The 23,928-nt window shown below is 47.9% G+C and overlaps 1 long non-coding RNA gene across 2 annotated transcripts in view; it reads right to left on the bottom strand.

The window, feature by feature from the left end:
• LOC113604322 (uncharacterized) overlaps positions 1–23,928 on the bottom strand; it is a 732,424-nt gene that overhangs the window by 173,942 nt on the left and 534,554 nt on the right. For both annotated transcript variants that reach the window (XR_008293730.1, XR_003426185.2), the window contains one exon: positions 20,249–20,349. This is a non-coding gene — a long non-coding RNA (uncharacterized LOC113604322). The remainder of the gene's footprint in view (positions 1–20,248; positions 20,350–23,928) is intronic.

Here is a 23,928-nt window from a genome sequence, read left to right as displayed (position 1 = left end):
TTCCCATCCTCTCTACAACTGCCACAAAGCAGATAGCGGAGTGCTTGACATTTCCTTTGAATTAAGGCTGCAAGTTAAGTGGACATTTTCCAGTAGAGAGATGGCGACTCCAGACCTCCCCACAGCGAATGACGCCTGCCCGGGATTGCAGATTTCACCTGTTTCTTTCATAGGCCCACAAGCTGCTTGAAATTTGCAAGTCCTCAATGAAGAAATAGCCCTGATTGCTCATTAAAAGGAGAGAAAGCAATTAAAATACAAAAGACAGAGCAAAGCTTAACACTTGGAAGTTGAGCAAGCATTGTCAGAAGGTGGGGAAGCAATTTTGGAGGGCGGCAGGAGAGAGAATCGAGGGCCCTAGTCAGTGACACCGCAAATGCGGACAGATGCAGGGTGGAGCGCAGAGCCACAGGCTGTGGCAGGCCTAGAGCTGAGCATTCTTTTCCTTTTTTCCATTTCTTTTATATTCATTTAAATTCATTTAATTCACTAAAATGAGCTTGGCATGAAATCTAATTTCCTTAAAAAAAAAAAGTCCCCTTCCTTTTTGTCTAGAAAGCTCATGTTCAGCAGACATGGAAGCAGGCTTCATGGACACATAAGCTGCACCCTGCTTTGAGGGGCCACCTTGCACGGACTCACTTCTGAACAAGGGATCCTGCCTTTTCATTTGGCCCTGGGCCCGGCAAATTATGTAGCCAGTTCTGCCGCTGGAATAAATGACTGTCCAACCCAGATTGTTGTTTCCAAACCCTTTTCCAGAACCCTGGGTGGGACGGGCCCAGCCCCTCCCAGCCCCACACTGCACTTGTCTGGGCTGTCCGCACACATGTTGGCCTCATTTACCAACAGGATCATGGTTAACTTGAAAGAGGATCCATGGTGTATTACAAATTAAAATAAGACTCCTAGATGGCAGTTCCTGGGAGGATTTTTGGTTGGCCTGAAGTATTTGTGGGGAAGTGAGTCTTCCTTCAAATTGTTTTGCCCCTGGGTAAGCAGCAGAGAACTACTATCACTGTAGAACCATTGTCCCAGGCAATGAAAATTTATCCTAGGTGTTAATTAGCTCAATATTTATCTCATCTAATATGCAAATTAAGACACTGCGGTCTCATTAGCGTCATCTGTGTTTCCTTTAAGCAAAAACTAAATCTCTTGCCAATGCAAGAAAAAGAAAAAAAAAAACATCAGTATTTCTCTTTGAAGCTAATGAGGGTGTGATTTGGCTCTTTCTTTGTTATGAGGTAGCAAGTTAGGAAAACCACATTTTAAATATGCCAAGTGGAGCCTGACCTCATCTATCAGAAGCAAGAACATGGCCTTGACTGGTTTATCAGGCTTTCTGCGTCTAGCATGTGCAAAGCACCGGGGCCTAAGAAGCCAGCCGGTGAGTCGGCCACGAACCACCATGAGGAGCTGGACCAAGAAAAGAGATGCAGCCTGAGGGAGAAGCCTGCATAGCACACAGATGTACCTCACTGAGAAGAGAGGGAAGAAATAACTTTAATGCCACAAATCTTAAAACGAGAAAATAGTTCTCAAATTGAAAAAGAACAAAGGGATTTTAGCTCAAAATTTCTACCCCTTCCGGCTACCCATTTTGAGGTTTTAGAGTTTATACAGAAAATAAGCAAACAGGCATCAGATACCCACATTGTGCCCCAAAAGCTAGGCTTCGTGTGCCCGTGACAACAAATGCTACATACAGAACAGCGCAAACATCAGGAGCAACCTGAATGTTCTGGGCCCGCGGCAGGCTGCTGGGAAGTCCAACCGCATCAGCTCTAACCTTGGCGGTCCCTCAGCAGAAGACTATCTCTCCTTCTCACCTTCTCCTTCTCATATCTCTCCTTCACGCGGTGCTTCAGGGTGGTTAGGTCACCAGATCATGCAGCTAAAATGTAGCCAAGGTGGAATGAAAAGGCAAAAGGACCATGACAGGCCACAGGGTATGCGGCCTAATTAGCGAGGTGTCCTATGCACAGTGATCGGAGGGTGGCGGGGGTGCGTGGCTCTCTCACCCCAGAGGCCAGTGCACGTTGTGGATCCCTGAATCCCGAGACCACAGGCTCCAGTGTGGCTCCTCGCCCTCCCCCCTTTCCTAATTTAACAAGCTATTCAAAATCTGTTTCGTGAACACCATCTGCTCCTTGGGGCAGGAGAGAGACGGGTCTGCATCCCAACACCTTCTGGCTGGAGCCTGAAAACTGAAAACCACCGCACACGCGGATGGAGGCTGATTTCCATACTTTGCAAATCGCATCAAGTGTCGCCGCTGTGGAGCAGGGAGAGCTCCCTGCCTGCAGTCGACCAGGGACAGGGGTGGAAGGCGGAGGAGCTGTTTCCCAGGGGAAACAGGAGAAAGAGCCATGACCTCCCCGTGACGCGTGGCCCAAGGATGACAGATTCCCGCAGAGCGACTTAGTCTTGTCAGATTCCATGCCTGTGAGTCTGGCCTTCACCTTGAAGCCAAGCAGCTGAGCAGAAGGCAAATGAATGTGGCTGGGCTGTGGGAGAGCTGCGTGAAAGTGCTGCCATTTCCAAGAGCATCTCCACTGGGCTGTCAGACAACCGCATGGACAGATGCCTCGAGTCTCTGGAGACACTTACACTCTTGTACTGGAACTTCCGGAGGATGCTTCTGATCTGTGCTTTTCCTTCCATCACTGTCTCTGAGCCACACACACAGGCAGACAGGGACAGCCCCACTTGACAGATAGGAATACTGAGGCCCCAAAAGGCAAAGTGGCCTGCTCAGGCAGGAGAGCCAAATAGCTTGGAAAAGAACCTGTTTCTGAACTGTCGCCTCTATTCTAGTTCCCACACTGGGGAAGGGTGGGGAGGGGGCGACCAAAATGGGCTTTCTCCTAGCACTGGCACAATGTCCAACTGAAGTAGGTATTGCTATCTCCATTTTAGGGATGGAGAAATTGAGCACATCAAGGAATGGGAGAAGGAAACAAGTATTTGTTGAATGCCTAATGCTGGCGGTGTTGTATAAAATAGGAACAGGTAATAGAGGGATGGCACCAGAGTTCCAAGTGCAGAACGCCCCTCAAGGACAAGGCAGAAAAAGTGAGAGGGGGATAAAAAGCTAGTTATGTACTTCCTGTGACCAAATAGCACCCTTCACCTCCTGCCCCAGGGCAAGAGTTACAGGCAGCACACAGAGAACAGAGCAGAAAGCAGATCAGCAGCCTATTGCAAAGTGAGGAGGTGTGGACACAGGCATTCCAGCCCATGGCCTGCCTTGCCTGAGCGGGGGGAAAAAAAAAACCCAGAGGAAGAAAGCCACACCTGCTGAGGGTAAACAATGCATCTGGAAGCTTAGGGTCACATGGAGTCTCAGTGTGTTTTTGCTACTGTCTCTACATCTGGTGACAAATAATGTGTTTTTGATTTCTTTTTTCCATTTGATAAACCTCTTCACATAAACTTGCTTTCAGGGTGGTTGCTCTGGGTTTCTTTAGGTTATGTAATATTTGATACATAATGAAACGTACATCAGGTTGGTGCAAGATATAAAGCAAAATCATAAAGCCCACCCCCACAGACTAAGCACTGTTGACCTGAGAAATAATGTTACTAAAGCACTGAGGTTTCTGAGGGTCCTTTTCTTATTCTGTCTCCACCTTCTGCCTGTCAGAAACAAGGTTTAACCTGAATTGTGTACTCATCCATCATCAGATTGCTTATATATTAATATATATCTATACATACTACATATATATGTATAGATACACATATCATATATACACATCCCTTCATGGTCCGTTGTTTAGATTTTCTTGTTGGTGAGCTCTACAAAAATGGCATCATAGTATGTGGACAGCTGCATCTCTCTTTTCTCACATTATGCCCTGTTTCTCAAAGTCTCAGTAAAAGGGGAATTTGACATAGCAGTAAATTCTATACAACTAATTTTACTAAGAGTTCATGAAAAAAAAAAAAAAAGATGGTATTGCAGTGGGTGTTACGGATCCTAGTGATTTATTTCATCCTGTCCCCATTTTATAGACAGATGTCGAGTCTAGGGGGATCGGGTCATTTCACCTCCCCAGGGGCCTCAGGGAGCCAGGACTTGGCCCTGGGACTGCCCAGTGCCCCCTGGAGATGACATGCAGCACCAACTCCAGTTTGCCAGCAGGGTCTGGTAACGGTGCCTTCCTTCTCCTGGGATGCGTGATGGGGGCCCTGCCAAAGCTCCCACTTCCATCTCTTTGCTTTGCGCCCAGAACGGGGCTTTTAGTCAAACCTCTGCCAGTACGACATGCCTGCTTTTTGGGAAATTTCACACTGCCAGTGTACTGACTGAGTCTTATTTGTTTTATTTCCTGTTATCCGATTTGTGACAGTGAGCCTACTAAAAATTCCTTTCAACTCCAATGTCCTCCCCATGCTATATAATCCCGGAAAAAAATCACATTTTGCGTTACCGAGAAAGCGTCTCGCCCGCCTGATTGTCCCCGACACCCAGGAAGAAATGCCACCGCTGAGAGATAAGACAGCCTAGAAGGGAACGTGAGGATCTCTAAATGAGATTTCAGCTGTTAACCACGGTTCTTTCAGAGCTGTCTTACCTGAAGGGAGAGAAAATGCTGCAAGGGTGAGAGAAGGAAGCAAGGGAACCTCATTCCTGGGGCCCCACAACACACCAGGTATGTTTCCCATATGCATGACCACAAGCAGCTGTCATGGACGTCCTGGCAGGCAGTGGGGTTGTAAATCCCATTTTACAGATGAGCAAGCCGAGGCTCTGAGAATTTAACTGCCATGCCAAAGGACAAGAGCTGGTCAGTTTGTTGACCTTCAATCCAAATGATTTTCTTCCCACGAGAGCTTTGTGCTTCTTTCAGCATGACAAGATGATGTCTTATGCCTGCTTGGACACAAATCTCATTAGGCATCTCTTGAGTGTGAAATTTGCAGACGGGTCAAGAATTGTGGGTGACAGACTTCCAAATAGAGCAAACAACCCTACTTCCAAAATGTGGAAGGGGGTCCAGAGATCATCTCACACCTTTCTCCTGTTCTACAAGTGGCAACAATGAGAACCAAATCTGAAATCAGTGAAGCATCTTTCAGAAGCCACACAACATCAAAGGCGCCCCCTTCTGGATCACATTCACTGATTGCCAGAGAAGAGCTCATAAGTGCATATCCATTGTTGCATTAACTTTGCCTGCTAATTTTTTTTTTTTTAAAGTTTAAATAAGCCTTTTACTCTTGAATAACTTTGGACTTACAGAAAAGTTACAAAGGTGATCTGGGGAGTTCCCATATACCCTTTACCCAGCTTCCCCTAATGTTAATATCCTCCATGATTATGGTCCCTTTGTCAACATTAGGAAATTAACATTGGCATATACCGTAACTAGCCAAAGGTTTCATTTGGATATCAGCAATTTTTTACTAATGTCTTTTTCTGTTCCAGGATCCAATCCAGGATTTTAAACGCCAGTTTAATTATTTATAAGTCTCTCAGCCTTGAAAACATGTCCAATATCTGCCCACCCAGTAGGCCATGGAGTTTCCAGAAAGCAAGGGCCCCAGGAAATGTAGTTCTTAGCGTGCAGCCACAAGATATGCATTTGTTAAATGTGTACTAAGCAATATAGACTTAACAAAGATTTGTTATACTGGCTGTTGATCAATGCAAAGACCTCAAAAATGGCCCCAGGACCACAGTGCCTCCTTCACTCTCCTCCATATTGCCATTAAAAATATGAATGTAGGGAATTAGGGTATATAGACCTATGTGTGTATGCTATGCACACCAGCACGTGTGTATATAGAAACACAAATGCATAGGAACATGCTCCACAAAAGACACATTTCAAATCCACTGAGAAATGGCATGAGAACAATTAACCCATTGTTCATGGAACTCTTGGCTATTCATAAGCATATTCATGTGTGAGTAGATTCCTACCTACCCCTTATGTAATACCATTCATAAAAACAAGTTAGAGAATGATTAAAGTGTCAAATATTGAACAAGTAAAAATATCAAATAATTAGAGGAAAAAACAATTGAGGTGAGGCTGGCCTTCTAAACGCAAATGCTGTGAAGGGAAAGAACAAAACGAACCCTGAATTAAATATATAACAAAATATATAACAGAAAACACTAATGAGGAGAGAAAGATTAAGGTGAGAACATATAAAAATGTCTACAGATCAATAGGTAAAAGATTAAAGAAACCGACAGAAAATGACCTACATTTGAACTGGCAATCCCCAGAAACAGAAGGATAAACCCCCAAAGCACAACCAAGAGGAGCCACCCTCCCTGGAAACTGGGAAGCAAACATGAAAGCAACAAGATGACCCTTTCACCCAAAGGTTACCACGGGTTAAGCAAATGTGCGTCAGTCTGGGGGGTTGGGTGACGGTAAGGGGAACAAGCCTGGCTTGAGCTGAGCTGGGAGAGGGCTGTGGCTGTAAGGCACCTTACCCATTGTCATTAACCGTCTAATGCAAATTCCACACCTGCAACAACTGTTGCCTTTACAGCTTCTAACCTGGGCCCGGGCAGCTTAACCAAGAGTCCCGCACCTGAGAGAGAGGTGTGAACCAGGACTGAAGTCTCAGGCCAGTGCACCAGGCCCTAGCATCAAGGCTTTGGGGCAGTTTGACCTTTCTCTGGGGCAGTAATGTTGGTTCGGGACGAATGTACAAAATACTGCTGTAGGTGGGGCTGTGTCCCAGGTGCGGCTGTGTCCCTGTGTCAGGTGCTGGATCCAGGTGCCCCTGGCCCATCCTCAGCCCACCACCAACCCCGCCCCAAACTCAGATCCCCAGTGTCTGCTCATGAACACTGAAGAAAGAAAGGCAAGAGAACAACAGCAGCAAGAACTGTTGGGCACGCTGCTGGCTGCTCAGATCATCCTGAGCTTGGGCAATTTATAGCTGGGCCTTAGAGCCCTGTCTGAGAAGAGACTTGATCCCTGCCCTCCCCGGGGCCAGCTGCCAGGTTCTGCCGTCCCAGGAGGTGGTTCTGAAGATCCGTCCTATGAGGATTGCCTACAGTGGCTCTCCTAGTCCCACGCCATTCGTTACAGAGCTTTATTTAGAGCCTTAATACCAAGGGGCCCTGACCCAGCACCCACCATGAGTAATATTTTGTATGTTCCCTGTGAACCATTGTTGCTGCCCACAGAGAAAGGCCAACATTTCAGGCTCCTTCGGGGAACATTTGCATGACTTACGAGGTTTATTTAGGGCCTTAGGAGTGCCTTCCCAGAGGAAGGGCAGGGCTGGGCCTCCTCCTGGCTGGAGGCCCCGGTCAGTAATATGCCCGAAGATTTGCTGGCAGGAAGCTCTGAAGCTCTCCCCGCACTGCCAGGCAATTTGTTCTGGAGTCTAGCGACTGGAGAGGGGGAGTGTTATAAGAGGATAGTGAAGACTTCAAAAATACTGAGGAAGGAGCTCAAAAGCCCTCAAATCCAGACTCAGTAGCCTGCCAAATGGAGCCATTTCCAGGGCTTCCACTGGTAAAGTGTGAGGCCCTCTGAATGACATCAGCTTCAAAATGAACAGCTCAGGAAATAACAGATGTTGGCAAGGATGTGGAGAAAGGGGAACCCTGCTGCATTTTGGTGGGAATGCAAACTGGTGCAGCCATTCTGGAGAACAGTGTGGAGGTTCCTCAAAAAGGTAAAAACAGAAGTACCCTACAACCCAGCAATAGCACTGCTAGGAATTTATCCAAAGAATACAGGAATGCTGATGCATAGGGGCACTTGTACCCCAATGTTTATAGCAGCACTTTCAACAATAGCCAAATTATGGAAAGAGCCCAAATGTCCATCAACTGCATCAACTGATGAATGGATAAAGAAGATATGATATGTGTGTGTGTGTGTGTGTGTGTGTGTGTGTGTGTGTGTGTGTGTTTACACAACGGAATACTACTCGGCAATGAAAAAGAATGAAATCTTGCCATTTGCGACAACAATGATGGAACGGGATGGTATTATGCTAAGTGAAATAAGTCAGTCAGAGAAAGACAGATATCCTATGTTTTCACTCATATGTGGAATTTGAGAAACTTAACAGAAGACCATGGGGAAAGGGAAGGGGGAAAAATAGTTACAAATAGAGAGGGAAGCAAATCATAAGAGACTCTTAAATACAGAAAACAAACTGAGGGTGGAAGGGGGTGGGGGGACAGGAGGTGGAGAAAATGGGTGACGGGCACTGAGGAGGGCACTTGTTGGGATATGCACTGGGTGTTGTGTGTAAATGATGAATCACGGGAATCTACTCCCTAAGCCAGGAGCACACTGTATACACTGAATGTTAACTAACTTGATAATAAATTATATTTAAAAAACGACATTAGCTTAAATTAGCCAATAAGTTTGGTGGCTGAGTGTTCAAACCCCAAACTTGACGCCAGTCAGTGCTGGGAGAAGTCCACCAGGCAGTGAGGTGTATCTCATCCCTGACATTGTTCAGAATTGCCAGTGCAAGGCGATAACAGAAAGTTGGCTGATTTTTACTGAACTCTCTGCCGACAAGGCCCTCCCTTCTTGCCTACACCCAGTGTGGACTGTCCCACCATCCTGCCCTTGGTGTGCTAGTGTGTGAGACCTGGCCTAAAGCAATGACCGAACGGTGACTTATATATGGGAAAAGACTTCAAAGGTCAAGCTATCAATTCATATTTCGTAGGTAATTGATGATTCATTCATTCTTACTAGAAAGAATAAAATCACGCAGACTTGAGACTATGGTCTGCTTCTGCAGTCGAGCCGGTGACAGACTTGGAAGTTGACCTGGACCCTCCTGCCTCACCTCGCACGTGAGCAGACCCACCCTCCCATGACAGCCTCTGGGCCACTCCACTGTCCAGGCATCACCTGGTTCTCACTCATTCCCTGGGGATGCGGAGGGGAACTTTTCTGAATGTGCATTATTCGTGTCATTCCGTGACCTCCGAGGAGTCTCCATCTACCCTTGTCCACTACGCAGGCTGCACAAATCCACCCTGATCCCGGGATGCTGTTCTGCTACGCTCCACATATGCTGTGTAGCAGCCCCATCGCTTCAGCCAAGCTGTTCCCAGTGGAAAAAGAGGCAAACCTCTTGCCTCCATGGTATTAAGCCTGTGTCATCCTTCAATATGCATCCCAGCTGCCCTGCACCTGGGACTTAGCATTATCAGTGCCCCAACTTCTGGGAACTGTTTATATGTCCATCCCCAGCTAGATGTCTTACTACGTTTGAATTCCTGTCTGGATGGCTCGTGGCCTCTGGGTTCATGCTCAGTGAAAGACAAAAATAAAAAAAAATCAATGAGTGTGTGGTTTGGGGATTTCTAATCCCCGCAGGCAGCTATGAGGGTTGAGAATCCAAAGTTAGTGGTCACTGATGGTTTCACGGAAGATGGGGAGTAGGTTCTGGGGCCTGAGCTCTCGGCCTGTGAAAACACCACCCGGTCATCTCTGGAGGGAGGAAGATCTGGGGGCGACTGCCTGCCCCCAGGACCTCAGGCAGACTGAGGGAGCCCTGACAAAGCACAGGGCACAGAGCCAGGCCTCCCAGGAGCCCCCAGAACAAGCTGAGTCTCTGCCGTGGCCCAACCTGCAGTGCTGTGGAGAACATGGGGGCTTCCAGGAGTGCGGGGCAGAAGCAGCACCCCATGCTGCAGGGCCCGAAGGGATTTCTGCTACGTGGCAAAAAGCAAGACCCAGCCAGGCAGTGAGAGGCAGTGAGGTGAACTTCTGGTGCCGAAGTGAGAGTTTGTGAATACATTCTGCTGGAGACACAAGCCACACGGGCCCGGCCTCCATCAGAACCCAGCCTGGGCACAGGCATCTACTAGGAGCCGGGTCCTGCTCGTGGGGCCCGGGTTCAAATGCCAATCCTGTCACCGACCTTCTGCCTTACACTGGATGAGCCACTCCCCTTTCCCTTCCTCAGTTTCCTCTTTTGTTAAAGACAAATGGGTCAGCCACTAGGATTCCCACTGTTCCTCCTAGCAGTGACTGTAGGGGGTCACTTCTCCCTTGAGGCCTCGGTGGGGTCCCTATCTGCCCACACAGACTGCAAAGACTTGAGTGGAAGGAGGAGATTGGATGGGCAGAGGCAAGAAGGAGCACGCATTTTCCAAAACTGGTCTGCTGACCTGTAGATTCTGTGGGAGGTGTACAGGGGTTGGGAGGGGTGAGGGTTCTTTGTTCATAAGTTTGCAGGACTTCTCAGAGCCTTTAATAAGCAAATAAACACTAAGAAAATTGACTGTGAGCCATCACTTATTAGACGCAGAACCCACCCTATCCCAGTCTGGTCTGGGCATGGAGCCTGTCTTTCCTCTAGCAGACACTCTCCTAGGACCAAGAATCAGGTAAAAATCACTTTCAAGAAACAACTTTCTGGGTCTCAGAAATCCTAGTCAGATGAAAACCACTATCAAATTTGAACCAAATCTTCCTCATCATTTATTTGTGTGAACTTGGGTACATTTGAGGCTTAGTTTACTTGGATGAAAATGGAAACATGAACCATATCTAACAGGCAGCATATAATTCTGTCCTACATTTCTGTATTTTCCAAATTTTCCATAAGAGGCATTTAGAGTAGCTACTTCTTAAACTTAGAATAATATGAGTAGCATGTGAAGTGAAAATTCAAGGCCTTCTCCCAACCCACTAGTCCCATACCTCAAAAAGAAAAAAAAAAAAATCAGCACCTTGTTTGCATAACCTTTTAGAACCTCCATGTGAACACTTTAAAATGCGAAAGAAAACGCTTTATTTTCAAACCAGAGTGCCCATGATCTCCAGCTCTGGTGACTGCTGTAAAAAATGTGAAGTTGGCTCTGCGTATGAATGAGCCCAACACAGAGCTTGGCATAGGACGGGCACATCAGAAATATTAGCTCAAAGCAAACTCCTACTTCTGGATCCAAACACTCGCTCAGGGGATCCTATGCCAGTTGCTGTCAGGCTTGATGACTTCCAGAAGTTGCTGCCCTGTGCATACTCAGGAAGAAATGTATCCCTTCCTAGCTCCAGCCCCTGGAGCCTCTAAAAGCAAACAACTGTGGCAGAGATGTGTGCCCCACCTCTTGGAGGGGCCACAGGGCTCGAAAGCAGTGCCTCCGCCAGCCCGGGGCCAAACCGCTTTCCTGACAGTGGTGCCAGGAGAAATCCCTCCGTCTGGGGAGCCGGGGGTCAGAGCAGGAAGGAGGAGGAGGGCTGGAAGGGGTCTGCACCTCACTACGGGCCAGGAGCTCCACTCTTCACCACAGGGTTCTCTCCAAGTCCTTCCCCGGCCAAGCTTGGAAAAACTCCTCCTGGATTTTTATCATGGTCAAATTACTCATTTACAAAAAACACTGCTGCAGATGGGCAAGTCCCCACGAAACCATGCCAAGGACTCTTTAGGGCAGATCCCGCTGCTTGGCATAATAAGCCCTTATTACCGTAGCACTGAGGGGTGTCGGCTTGCCAGAGGCCTGCTTTTAATGAACTTTACCATCCAAAATTGGCCGAGGGAACACAAGTCAGATTTTGCCAATCAATTGGAATTGATTACTTCTCGAAAGCCAGGCCTCAGCTTGCAGGAAACACACACACAAACACACCCAACATTTGGGGGTTAGTTTGATTTCTTGGAGAAAAAGGAGTTCTTGGCAGCCTGAGATAATGATGGATCAGCCTTTTCAAAATTCCCAGGACACTGGAAGGAAATGGTGTTTCTTGAAGGAGCCCAGGCAGATGGGGGAAGCTTGGCAATCTCATATCAGATCAGGCTCTTTCGTTTTGGTTGGTTTTTTCTTTTGTTTTGTTTTGTTTTAAATTCATCTACCCATCTATCCATTCACATGTCTGACCTCAGCAATGCTGAGAATTGACTCTGTCGCAGGTCTGGTACCAGGATCCGGGCTGTCAGAGAAGACATCTGTCCATTGAGGGCACTGGGCTCACTGTTGGGTGGTGACACGGGTTCTCTGGAAGGTATGGGGAAGGGGCTATGGGAAGTCAGAGCAAGGAGATTCTAGGCTGGGCTGAATCCTGGAGCATAAGGTGCATTCTCCTGGGGACCAAGGTGAGGTGAGAAATGTTCTCGACACCCAAGCCTTCACAGCGGCTGTTCCTTCTACCTGGACAACTGCCAATTGCCAAACCCTGCCACAAATACCAACCGCTTTACCAGTGAAAGTGAATACATCCTTCAGTCTTGGCTTGAGGGAGCATCTGCTCAGGGCAGGCTTCCTGAAACCCTACTGACTTGGCTGGGCACCGTGACTGCACCCCAGGGTGCTCAAGGGCCTCGTGCGGCCCCCATCAGAGCCCTCGGCCCTAGGCATCATCAGTTCTTACTTGCCTATCTGATACGCCCATGGAGCACGAGCCCTGTGATGGAAGGGGTCATGCCTAGCTTGTTCCCCACTTTATAGGTGCTAGAACATAACCGGCACAATACTAGGTGTTTGAGCATAGTAGGTGCTCAAAAAATGCTTACCGTGTGCAGAGTGGGTGGACCGTCTCAGGAGGTAGCAGGAGACACAGGGGAGTGGCATCTGTTCAGGACCCTGGGAGCAGATCACTGGCTGCCACCGCCCCTCACATACACTGTGAGACATAGAACAGGTGGAGTCCTCCAGAAGGGGAGGCCTGCAGGCCCAAGGCAGCTGTACTGGCCCAGGTGGAGGGCAGAGTCAGGCTTGAGCCCTCACGTCTTTTTCTTTTTTTTTTTTAAGTTTATTTATTCATTTTGAGAGAGAAAGGGAGAACATGAGCAGGGAAAGGGCACAGAGAGAGAGACAGAGAATCCCGAGCAGGCTCCACACTATCAGCGTGGACCGTGAAGCAGGGCTCGAATTCACCAACCACAAGATTACAACCTGAGCCAAAATCAAAAGTCAGATGCTTAACTGGCTGAGCCACCCAGGCGCCCCTTGAGCCCTCACATCTTAGCTACTTGCTTCTTTAGCCTCCCCATTCTCCAGAAAGCCAGGCCTGTCTAGGGGCAGGGGGGCTCTTCATCCACATGGCCAGGCCGAGAGGGCATCAGAGGGGTTAGGGACAAGTAGTCGGGCCCAGAGGGGGCAGTTCCCCATCAGGGCCAGGCCTGGGCCGCCAGCTGATGGAATGCTTAGCAATGGAGGGTGAGACAGGCCAGAGTGGGGGTGGGGGGCGTGCGGGGGCAGCGGCTGGGCTCTGTCTGGAGAGGCCCAGCCATGCAAGAGAAGACACCAGTGGGGTGGGGGCAGGAGCCAGTGCTGGCAGCAGAGGGAGGGAGAGAGCTGCATACGTGTGGAGGGAGAGAGCGAGCCAAGAAAAGACAACGGGGTGGGGGCAAGTGGGAGAGGAATAAGCGGTGGCAGGCAGAGTAGGACTGCAGAGCACATGGCACCACAAGGGATTAATGAACCCAAGGGAAGCACGTCAGAGCGGCAGGCAAAGGTTTGAAGACGACCAGAGGCAAAGACAAGAGTCAGAAAGGCTGGCTGGAGAAGGCCAATCCGGGTCTCCAGGCCTGCAGGCCAGGGCCCGGGGCCTCCTGTTCCCCTCTGGGCCACGGCTCTGTTCCACGGCCTCCCCCGGAGGGTATGGCTCTCCGGTGGCATTGTGAGTCCCGTGCGCGGTGTGCTAGGTGGTAGGACGGCAGGAAGAAGGAGGGGTGAGGGAAGGAGAGGCGGGGCTCCAGCCCTCTGCACCTCAGACAACAACCCACCCCTGCAGGCCGGTGCGGGCGGCCGCCCGGCCCTCAGCTCACCCTCGTCGGGCCTTGAACACTGACTGGCTGGCACGGCTCTCCATGTGAGGGTCACCTTGTCCCTGACCTAAAGCCACCACACGGCATGTACTGCTCAGATCCTCCGTGGAGTCCAAGGACTCCCTGACCCCAGTCCTGGGCGGGCGACAAGGCCAAGTTCCTTCACTTCTCTGACCTGTTTCCCCCCATTCAATGGAATACTGAGTAATCACCCACAAACTGTGTCTATTCCTAAGAACGGTAGCAAATGCGTGCTTTCCCTGTTCCTATGGCTCAGCCCATCCTTCCTGCCGACAGGCTGACCCTCCCTTAGTCATTGGGCAGAACATCTCTTCCTGTCTGTGGTCTTCCCTGAAGAGAGCACAGCACTGTCCCAAATAGGGAGGCTAGTCTTACTTATTCTTCATCTTCCAAATTACTCTTCCCCCTAAGCCAGGGAAAGCGTGTCATTACCCTCTCTTCTACTTAACCTATAGATATCTATACGGTTTTCTCCAGAGCCTGCTGCAAAAGCCCTGTTTCAATTAACTTAAAATTCTTTCTTAATGAGGAGCATGAGATAATAGACATGTAAATTTGGAAGGGGCCTTGGAGATCTCCTAATCCAACCAGAAAATTCTATAGTCCAGGACACCAGGCCCTGAGAAGCAGCTCTAAACGTACCAAGTCACTCAAATTAACTGAGGCGTGCAGACTTAACTCCATTTGCCCTATTCCCAGGCCAGGGCTCTTTGTAAAAAAAAAAAAAAAACCCACCTTTCATTTGTTTGTCTATTAATTCAGTTATTAAGCAGTGTTTGGTCATGCAATATACATCTGTTGGTTTGGACTTCCCAAGGATCCTTCCCTTTTCCTGGTGCCCCGGGTCCTTTCTGTTGGATGACTGTCCTTGCCCTTGGTCCCATGGGCTTGGGGGAACTGGCATCCATACTTCTCACTCCACTACATACTGCTGGGGCAGCAGGAGTTAAGAGTCTGACATGTACTATCCACTCTCCCCCATGTGATCCAGGGGTGGAAATGGGACCCAAGCATGCCAGCCAGCCCACCTGGAGACTAACAGATGGCTCTCAGGGGAGGAAGAGCCCTGCATCCCACCCAGCGTGTCCCCACGGAATGCTAACCCGTGAGGGCGTGACTCTGCTTCAGGCTTGTCTCCTTCCACCTTCCCAACCCACAGAGACAGACAGCCTGCCTGCAGAGAGAAGCCAACGCACAGATGTCGGCGGCACCACACAATCAGAAGAAAGTGGGGGCCTAGCAGCACCGTGAGTGCCGTGGACCCCCCCCTTGGTTCCTCGAGGAGCCCCATCTTCTGAGGAAGACAGCCACCAAAAATCACCCATGACGAAAGCCATACAAATACAAATGATATCCGTCTTTCATGCTGATGCTAACTTGATCTCCTTCAATCCACAAAACAATTCCACGAAACAAATATCACTAAGTGCATTTGGTGAAGTAAGGAAGGCTTTGAGAGGTTAAACGTCTTGCCCTAAATCTTAAGTCCAAGATGGGAGTCGAGACTGACTTCAAAGCCAGAATGTTTCCCTTGTCCACACTTGCTTAGCTGTGATGGGGAGAAGGAAGAGGGTGGTGAGCCCAGAGGGAGCCTGGGACAGGAGGGAGGAAGTGAAGGATGCCTTCATTATGAATATGGACAGGGAATTACATCTTGAAGAAAAAGCCAAAGTGGATGTGGCCCCTGAACAGGGAGGGGAATGCCTTCAAAGGATAAGCCTACAGGTTGTATCTGACATGCACATCCTGTTTTATCATTTCCATTCCAAACTGCAAACAGGCTTCTCCATGTTCAGACAGTGGTAATGATCAAAACTGTGTAGAAGTTACTTTTCAAAGAGACCCGCCCCACCTCTCTCTCTCTCTCTCTCTCTCTCTCTTTCTCTCTCTCTCTGCCTGTCTGCAATTCCTGCCAAAGGCACTGGAAGTTTGGAGTCTGAATTCCAGGGTGATCTGAGGTGACAGGAAGGCCCAGGCAGGCATCTATCTGTATTCCAGAGAGCCTCGCTGCAGCATTACTTAAAAGGCGTTCTGCAACCTTTTGCTGCTGCTTTCTTTAAAGGCTCGAGCAATTTCGATATTTTGGTTCAGTGTCACTATAGAAAAGCTTTACAATTCTAGCTCGGGAATTAGAAGATATATTTGTAATAAGAATTGCTAACCACTGTCAGCTGGCAGGCCCGTGTCCATGCATGAAAATGATGCCATTAGCTTTCACAAGGGTGGGCGAAACGTAAAGATTATGGATCATATAAGAGACTGAAGAGGAAAAAAACCCCTCCACACTCCGGGGATTTCTGGACGTCAGGGTGATAGGGCTAATATGCATGCATTTAGCCCCTTGATGAGGTAGAAAGCTCGATACTACTTGTCTCTGCAAATACTCATTTTTTCCCTGTATTTTATCTAACTGCTTTCTCCTATAATGTTGATGAATCACACAATTGCATTTTAATGAGGCAATTGCAAAATCTGAGAGACAGTGAGGGGGAAGGAGAAGAGAAGAGCCAAGGGAGACGGGAGCCGTTCCTGAGCACACAGGTCCCCACAGATCTGCGTAGGTCCAGGGCATGGAAGCGACACCCCATGTGTCCCCGGCAGGAGAGCTGGCTCACCCACTGCATGAGCATGAAAGGGTTGGGCTTCTGAACCAGGCAGGCTGGGTTTCGGTTCTTGCTAAGCCACATGCAGGCCACGCGGCCTTTGGCAGATTGCACATATTCCCATTTCTGGTAGAATGTACTCCCTTGCAAATGGAGAGGGCATGGCTGTCTCTTGGCCATGTCCCGGGTGCTAGTGAATGCAAGCGTCAACCATTCTTGCATTCTTGACACTTGGCTCAAGTGGGACGAGGACAGTAACAACCCAACAGCACTGGCCTGGGAGAAGATCATATGGAATCACGGGGCCGAAGGGCCAGGCACACAGCAGGTGCTTTATTAATGCCTGTTCCTTTCATTCCTTACTCTCATTTATTGATCACTTTGATGAAGACAGGAGCTTATCTTTAACACCATCTCCTAGACAAGGATGAGAGTGAGGGGCAGAGGCTAGAAGACACATCAAGGACAGAAGCTTACTGGGCACAGTGTGCCCTTAAGTCTGTCTGGCTCAGAGCTGTGTTGACTTTCCCTTCACCAGCTCTTTGCAAGTCAAAGACAGTAGCCAGGGTCAGAGTTGTGGAAATATGGGTTATCCTCATTATGAGAAACATGCAGGTGGCAACAGGAAAGGTGTGGCCTGCTCCTTGACCCCACCTGTGGAGTACAGGAGAGGACAAGAGAGGTGTATAGATGGAGAGTGGAGTGTGGGGGACAAGGGAGGGGACCAGACCCGAGGCCTCAGTAGAGACAGGAGAAGGAGGCCTGGGCAGTGCCACAAGCAGGACCTCACTTCGGCCTACCCTGTTCTGGGGACATGGGGGCAGGTCACACCGCTCTGTCCCCACTCCAAACCTGCACCTGACGGATCAGGCCAGTCAGTCCCTGTCCCCTTTCAGCACTGCCTTTGTGGATTACAAGTGGTCCCCTGGGCTGACTTAATTGCAATTCACCTTGTAAACGATTCTTTATTTTTGAAAAATAATTTCTTATTTAGGATTAAGAATATGGATTTGGAGACTCATCATAAAATAAAATGAACCCATAAATTTAAAAATAATTAACATTTGAAAGGTATTTTATGGTTTACGAAGCACTTTTCTCATATAATATCTCATGTGATACCCTTAAAAGGTTCCCTTCAAATCTGTACGGGCAGGTGAGAAGAAAAATGACACCCCCAAAAGTTAGCAATGGGTCTCAACTTTCACAGCTGTTTTTGGCGGGTCTGAAGTTTAAGCCCAAACATCATGACCTAAAACCCAGAAGACATCCTACCAGCAAGGATCTCCTAATCAACGAAGGGAGATGATGTGCACCAACCAGGTGCAAGTCTATTTACAGCTGCACCGAGACCTCACAATGACCCCACAATGCAATATCCCTCGAGTGTCGTCCTCAGGGCACCCACATGGCACCCCAGTTTCCTCAGGAGCTTGTTGTGATATAACCATCAGAGCCCATCCCAGACCTAGCGATTCAGCATCTCTCGGGACAGGGTTGAGGATCTGCATCTTATTTGATGAGCTTCCCAGGGATTCTCATTGGAGAACCACTTTAGTAAGATCAGTGTGTATTGTCTGTGGTTATCTAGAATCTTGTCAAGTCCATGGAGTGTTAGATTGTGGGTCCAGTCTCTACTCTTCATGACACCTAAAGCCTGGGGCCTACCAATAGACTCGTTCGTTCAGTGAGCATGTACAAAGCCCAACAAAGGGCCAGCCACTGTCATTGATCACGCTGACACACAAAGATGGCATCCATCCACTTCCTTGTTTCACTGGGTAGTTGCTGGAAGAAATAAGCCTAAAAGTTGGGGTTGGGGCAGAAAGAGGGGTCTCAGGGCTGAAAAAATTGTTGGGTCCGGATCTGTTTACAGAAGCAGTGAGGCTATTGGTGATAGCTCTGGAGAAAGCTCTGTTATCTAATCTGCCAATAATCTCTGAGGAGGTGTTATTATTATTATGCTTCTCCCTCGTTCAGAGCTGGGAACTCAGAGAACAGGAAAGCTGAGTGAGCCCACAGTGAACGGGAGGTGGAATCGAGCTATCTGATTTCAGAGAACACACTCTTGAGCCCAACATTGGAAAAGCCCCCAGTCTCCCTTTGAGCTCATGAAGCAAGCACGCCCCAAACACCAAGTTCATGGGCTTAGTATCTTCTGTTCTTGTGACTGGTTCATTAGCAGTTTCCCATAAAAGCGACAATGTTAATAGCTATAACCTAATACGACAATGTAATAATCATTATAACAGCAATCAACATCGCCAAACACTTTAATGAATCACGGATGACTTTCCATCACCTTAAAGAAAAACACATTTGAGCAGCCATTTCCACGAGAAAACAAGAGACCCATCATGCTTAACCAGCTAATCTGTGGAAACGGGTTATCCTGCTTGGGGGCAGCCCCATGCACGGAGGGTTCTGGTTTCTGGTCAGAGGCAGGGTGCAAGCCAGCCAGCCCTGGACTTGACTGGCAGCTGAGGGTTCCGGGGGTGAGCACAAGATGTGGATTTAGAAGACAGATGGCTTCTGTCCTTCCTTCTAGCTCTTCCCTTCCTTCCTTCCTGCCATTCTTCCTTCTGTCCACTATCAGCCAGGGTCTAGTCAGGAGACAGAAGTCAACCCAGTTATGGGAACGGAAACCACTTAACGTTAAGAATTGTTCACTGGGAATCTAGTTGATAACTAGGCAGCCGAAAGGGTAAGAAAACCCCCGGGCGTCACGGTTCAACCAACTGCAGGAGAGAGAGCCACCACTAGGGCTGGGAAGATGAAGACAGTTGGAATTAGGAGGCTCCGGGGACCATGGACAGGGACTCGGGCCCCTGCAGGGGGATGCCCGCAGGCCAGGGCAGGTATCGCCAAGGGGCGCATCGAGACCAGCGCTACAACTGTTGCAAAAACTGCCAAGTGTGGTCAGCTGCTGCCCCTGGGAGGCCCTGCTGCTGCCCGGTGCACAAGCCAGGCTGTGGCAGCACCACAGGGTCAGGAACCTGAGGGCAGGCCTCGGAGGGAAGAGCCAGGGGGGAGGACAGGAGCTGCTGTATCCCCGCCCTAGAAGTACTTCCACACTGCCTGCTGTCTGGCTCTCTGAAAGAGGAAAGGATTTGGGGCATCAGGGAATTTGGGGTTTCCCGTACTTTGCCCACTGTGCCAAGACTCAAACCGCACACGATATTGTCCTGACACACCCAGCAGTGGCTCTAGGCCAGTGCGTCTGTTATCTCGTTCACCTTTCCTCCAAGTTCCTGGGAATCAGATATCATCATGCCCACTGCAGGGTAAGCAGAATGCCACCCAGGGAAGCTGAAAAGATTCTCTAGAGCCACACAGCTCATCAATCCCAGGCCTGAAAACTTGCAAACAGCGCTCTCCCGGGAGGCCCTATCCCAATTCCACACATTTATTCTGATAGTCCCCAACATTTAGCAGGGATCACAGGACTTCTACTATACGCAGTGCCCTGTATGTGCTAGATACACACAGAGCATAAGGACATGAGACGCGGAACGGTCTGGAAAAAAAAGCATGTGACAGCTGTCAAACGGCAGCTTGATTGCACGCACCAAAACCAAATGCCCTAAAGTCTCTTCCAAGCCGAGGTGAGCTTAAGAGACGCTCTAGGAAAAAAGTCCCATCTTGCCAGATACATTTGGGAAATAGAACCCCTCTTGGAGGGTCATCATGCATGGTGACAGAGCAAAGACTCAGAGGGAAAAAAAAGGCCTACAGTAAGAAAATTCAAGTGTTTGGCAAGCTTATATCATGAATCTTGTTTGCCCACAACATTTATTAATGTCCCACGGACGGTGTTTTGCCTTGCATGCCTCGCAATGCTTAATTCGAGGGAGGCAGGCTTGCAAGGGGCACAGGTGTGTACTTACCTTGGACCCACCGTTCAAGGTGGCCTCTGACCCCAGAGGCAGGGAGGTGAGGGTCTGCTGGGGATACAGGAGATCCAGAAGTTCGTGGGGGACACTTGCAGCTGAGGAGAGACAAAATCAGGGAGTGTAACTGAGAGCAGATGCCCCGGGACCAGAGATGGGGATACATCACTGCTCGGAAAATGCGCTGATCATCTCAGACTGCAGCTAAAACCTAATGCCCTTTGAAACACTTACTGTGGAGCATCTCAGTCTCTTCCTGTGCAATGTGTATAACAAAGAATACACAGAACATATATAAAAAAAACACATAACAAACCTATAAGAAAAAGACAAACACCCCAATACAGAGTAAGCACAAGAAAGGAAGACACAAGTATCAAAAGAAAAAAAAAAAAAAGAATGGCCCACAAACATAAGAAAATACACTCATTTTGACAGTAATCAGTGGAATGCAAATTAAAACAAGACATCTGTTTGGTGATTTTTTTTTTCCATCAGATTGGGAAAAAATTGGATTTGCTACTACTGAGAATGTTGGTAATACAAAATGGTCGGGCCATTTGGGAGGGCAACCTGGCATTTTCTGTTAAAATTTAAAATGCGCATACTCTGTCTCAGCAATTTCACTTCTTAGCATCTACTATAGATAAATGCACAAGGAGTTGTGAGTCCGTTCACTGCAGCGTTGTTAGTGAGAGCCACAAACTTCAAACAGCCCAAGGTCTCACACCATGCCAACATACAATGCCAAAGGGAGCTAGGTCTGAATATACTGACATGTGCATTGAAAAGGTAACACCTCAGTCTGTACAAGATAAAGATGTGCACATTTACACATGCAAAATGATAATGGTATAAAAATTCGAGAAAAGGCCCGGAAGGACACATCTCAATCTGATGCCAGTGGCTACCTCTGGAGATGGGGGGAGGCCTTGGGGTAAAAAGGGCAAAGGAGGCTTCGGCCTCCTTTATCTGTGGTGTCTGAAGTTTTGCAATGACAGTGTGTTTGCGTGTTGCTTACATACTTTTTGAAGAAAAGCAAGTTTATGGGAAATGAAAAACTAGTATATGACATGAAACAAGGACAGACATCTCTTGCAGGGGACACAGAGCAGAGAATAGAAACATCTTTCAGTGAATGCAATGACTCTTCTGCTTCCAGCAGCTATCAGTCCATTTAGTACTGATGGCTTCTGCACGTGGGGAAGAAATAGCTTTCCTGGAGCACCTCCTGGGTACCAGACCCAGGGCTCGCCACTCTGTACACACTCGCTCATCTATTGTTACCAAAACCTTAGGAGGGCAGCCTCTAGAGAGGAGGAAGTACCCCGGAGGTTGTCTCGACAAAGCCTGGACTGAAATCCAGATGCGCCTGAAGACACATCACAAGGTGTGATGGTTCATCTTATGGGTCAACGCAGCTGGGCTCAGGGATGCCGGGAGTAGGTGAAACACTATTCCTGGGTATGTCTGTGAGCTTCCCAAAAGAGATTGGCGTATGAATCAGCAGACTAAAGAAGAACTCCCCACAGAAGTGGGTGGGCTTCATCCAATCTGCTGAGGGCCTGAGTCAAAGAAATAGGTAGAAGAAGGGAAAATCTACTCTCTGCTTGAACTGGGACATCCCTCTCTTCTTGCCCTCAGACACTGGTGGTCCTCTTTCTCAGGCTTCTGGAGAACTAGATGTCAGACTGTGGGACTTCTCAGCTTCCAAAGTCACATGAGCCAATTCCTATAATCTCCATATACAGTTGACCCTTGAACAGCACAAGGGCCAGAACTGTATAGATCCACTTACAAGTGGATTGTTTTTTGATAAATACAGTACAATAAATCCATTTTCTCTTCCTTATGATTTCCTTAACTTTTTTTCTCCAGCTTACTTTATTGTAAGAATATAGTATGCATATGACATACAAAATATGTTAATTGACAATTTATGTTATCAGTAAAGCTTCTGGCTCAACAGTAGGTATTAAAAGTTTGGGGGGAGCCAAAAGTACATGAGGATTCTCGACTGTGCAGGGTGACAGGGCCCCTAATCCCTGTATTGTGCAAAGGGCAACTGTGTGTGTGTGTGTGTGTGTGTGTGTGTGTGTGTGTGTATGGATGGATGTGTATGTAGGTTTATATATGTATTGTGCACATATGTATATATTTCCTACTGGTTCTGTTCCTTTGGAGAACACTGATTCACAGTCTTTCCAAAAACAACCTTTATTATTGAGCTATGTATACATATGTCCATGTATATTTACCTATAGTCTTTCAATCTATCTCTGTAATCGTAAATAGTTGTATTTATACCAGTGGTTCTCAATTAAGGATGATTTTGCCCCTCAGGGGACACTTCGCACTATCTGGAGACATTTTTGATCATCGCAACTGAGGGGAGAGGGCTCCTCCTGGCATCTGGTGGGTAGAGGCCAGGGATGCGGTTAAACATTCGACGATGTATAATACAGCTCTCACAACAAAGAACTACCCAGCCCCAAATGTTAAAAGTGCTGAGGTTGAGAAACCATGGGCTTTACCTATAAGAATTGCTTGAAATCAGACACCCTCAGAAAAGTCTGGCAAGGTCAGCATGAAATGCCCAACTTATATTTAGTCCCTAAACCCAGGTTTGGCCAGTTCCCACGGCCAGATAATATACGGCAGTGAAAAACTATTGCTCACTGCCCTCTGGACCAAAGCCAGTCAAGTTCTCTGTGGCTTCCTATGAAACCAAATAGGAGGGCAGCAGGGTCCAACCCAGTTAAAGATAATGCAGCTGAGGCTGAGGTAAAAGGTCAAGGAACAGGTGAAAATAGTCCCTTTGATATTTCTCACCCAGAAAAAAAGCTTATGGAATTCGTAACCAATTAGACCAGAAAAGTACAAAGAATATTAGTAAGTAAACAGAAATGTCCCATTTTATATTTGGATTTTTTTTTCTTATCAGATGGCATTTCAACTTGAAGATGTGTTTAGATAAATAGGCTTTCAGAGTATTTATCAACTCTCCTTTTGGTGTAAATTCTTCCGTCTTGTTTTCAAGTCATTTCCAGTAGTGAAAAGGTGCCAGTGATAATTAAAACCTAATTCTATCCCCACAGTCCTTAAAAAAATAAAAAAAGAATATGATCTCCTATAAAGCTCTCAGAAATAATCAAGTCTCCACATCCGCCCATGATAACGTGATTTCAAATGGATAAGGTTTGCAGAAGAACTACCCAGAAATGTAGTGAAATTAATTGCTGTTTTTCACGAAGCAGCTTTAAAATGCAGTAATTAATTGACCTACTGCTGGAGACAGTTTCCTCATAGTTAATAACCACTCTTCCCAAACATGAGAAAGACAGATTGCTTCCATTTGAAAACAGTCTCCACTAAAACCAAATGATGGAAGAGATGGCCACATTTTCTGGTACGTGCACCATAGCCAGATGGGGTTTCACGAGCTGCTGTTAGTCTTTTAGCCCAGTGAGGGGAACCTGCATCATTGGTCCTGCAAGACGTGTTTCTGTGATTCCTGAGTCTGAGACACCTGACCGGTGTGTATCCAGAGAGAGCCTGCTCTTGGAAATCGGTGTCTTGTCCCATGGGAGGCAGCGTGGGGTTGCGGCCAAGCCTTGCTTTTCCTCATCTGTCTAAAGGGCAGAGCAGAGATGGGAAATGGGTTCCCACCTCTTCCC

This window comes from Acinonyx jubatus, chromosome E2 (assembly GCF_027475565.1).
Source record: "Acinonyx jubatus isolate Ajub_Pintada_27869175 chromosome E2, VMU_Ajub_asm_v1.0, whole genome shotgun sequence".
NCBI lineage: Eukaryota > Metazoa > Chordata > Mammalia > Carnivora > Felidae > Acinonyx > Acinonyx jubatus.
The sequence above is the reverse complement of the archived record's forward strand: the minus strand, read 5'-3'. Positions and strand labels throughout refer to the sequence as shown.